Raw genomic sequence first — 2,562 nt, 5'->3', positions numbered from 1 at the left:
GGCCATTTTGACCCTATTTAGGGCCATTTTATCCCCATTTAGGGCCATTTTATCCCCATTTAGGGTCCCTTGACCCCATTTAGGGCCATTTTATCCCCATTTAGGGCCATTTTGACCCCATTTAGGGCCACTCTATCCCCATTTAGGGTCCCTCCAACCCCATTAGAACCCCCCGACCCCATTTAAGGCCATTCCAACCCCATTAGAACCCATCTATCCCCATTTAGGGCCACTCCAACCCCATTTAGAACCACCCTGACCCCATTTAAGGCCACTCCAACCCCATTAGAACCCCTGTGACCCCATTTAGAACCCCTATATCCCCATTTAGGGTCCCTCTAACCCCATTTAGGACCACTCCAACCCCATTCAGAACCCCTATATCCCCATTTATGGCCCCATTTAGGACCCCCCCCCACCTCAGTCTCCGTCTCCAGCTCCGTCTCGTTCCCAGGCTGCGGCTCCGGCTCCATCCCGGGCTGCAGCTCAGGCTCCTGCATGGCCCCAACCTGCAACCGGCATCGACGTCAGCATCAACAGCCTCCAGCATCACAGGCTCCAGCATCCCAGGCTCCAGCATCCCCCACCCCTCCATCATCCCCCATCCCAGCCTCTAATCTGCCTCCATCATCCCATACTCCATCATCCCAGGCTCCATCATCCCAGGCTCCATCATCCCCCACCCCAGCCTCCAAACTGCCTCCATCATACCAGGCTCCATCATCCCAGCCTACACCCCTCCATCATCCCAGCCTCCATCATCCCATACTCCATCATACCAGGCTCCATCATCCCACCCTACATCCCAGCCTCCATCATCCCATCCTTCCATCCATCCCTCCATCCCATCCTCCATCATCCTCCATGATCCCAGCCTCCATCATCCCGGCCTCCATCATCCCATCCTCTATCATCCCATAGACCATCCAGCCTCCAAACTGCCTCCATCATCCCAGGCTCCATCATCCCAACCTCCACCCCTCCATCATCCTCCATCTCATTCTCCATCTCTCCATCCAGGCTCCATCATCCCACCCTCCATCAATCCTCCGTCCCTCCATTCCACCCTCCATCAACCCAACCTCCATCATCCTCCGTCCCTCCATCATCCCAGCCTCCATCATCCCATACTCCATCATCCCAGGCTCCATCATCCCAACCTCTACCCCTCCATCCCAGCCTCCATTCAGCCTCCATCATCCTATTCTCCATCATCCCTGAGCTCCCATCCATCCCATTTTACCCATTTTCCCCCCATTTTCACCCCAAAGATATTTTACCACTTCCCGCATATCACATTTTAACCCATTTCCCTTTCCCACTTTACCCATTTTAGCCATTTATGCGCCGTTTTAACCACCCTGGGTTCCATTTTTTACCCCCATTTTCCCATATCCCATATATTCCCATTTTAAACCCCCCAAATCTTATTATTACCCATATTTGCCAATTTTCCCCATTTTACCCACATCCTCGTCAATCTCCCCAGCAGTGCCCTGAGCTCCCTCATCACGTGTTGTGCCACAGCCAGACGCAGTCGGGGCTCCCCCCCCCACCCCTGAGCCGGGCCTCTGCTCCAAATCGTTGCAAATGTGGAACGTCCGCGACGAGCTCCAGGCTGCCGGGGGTACCCAGATAGACAGGCCGGGTTAGATGGGCGTTATATGGGGGGAATATGCGAGATTATGTGGGTCTATATGGGGGATATATGGGGTTATATGGGGAGATATATGGGGTTATATGGGGTTGAATGAGGTTAGATGGGGAACTCATAATGGGGTTTACTGGGGTATATGGGGGGGATATGGGATTATATGGGGTAATATATGGGGTTATATGGGGTTAGATGGAAGATATATGGGGTTATATGGAGTTACATATGGTTAGATAGGGATATATGGGAGATATATAGGATCATATGAGATTATATAAGGTTAAATAGGGGATATATGGGAGATATATAGGGTTATATGGGAAATTAGTAAGACTAGGAGCGGAATTGGGTTATAATGGGGTTTATAATGGTGAGATATATGGGTTTATTGGGGTTAATATGGGGGAATATGGGGTTATTGGGGGTTGATGGGGTAGATATAGGGGAATATTGCGGGAGATACTTATGGGTTATATGGGGTTTAGTGGGTTTAGATGGGGTTAGATGGGGCTCGATATGGGGTTTATCACTGGGGAGATTATTGGGGGTTAGATGGGACTATATTGCGGTGGGAATACGGGTTATATGGGTTATAAACTAGGAGTTAGAGGGGGCTATATACCCTGGGGAATACATAGGTTACATGGGGTTATGATGGAGGTATTATGGGGAGAATTATAAAAGGGTTACATGGGGTTAGATAGGGGTATAACGGGGTTATATGGGATGAAATTGGGGAAATTGGGGTTAATAATGGGGGGATTGGGGTTGATGGAGGTTATATGGGGTCTATATGGGGAGCATATATAGGGTAGAATGGGTTATATAATAGGTAGATGAAGGGAATTATGGGGTTAGATGGGAGTTAGATGGCGGTTAGATAGGGGATATGGGGATTTTGGGGTTAT

This window comes from Coturnix japonica, unplaced genomic scaffold, assembly GCF_001577835.2.
Source record: "Coturnix japonica isolate 7356 unplaced genomic scaffold, Coturnix japonica 2.1 chrUnrandom715, whole genome shotgun sequence".
Taxonomy (NCBI): Eukaryota; Metazoa; Chordata; class Aves; order Galliformes; family Phasianidae; genus Coturnix; species Coturnix japonica.
Note: the sequence above shows the minus strand (reverse complement) of the source record.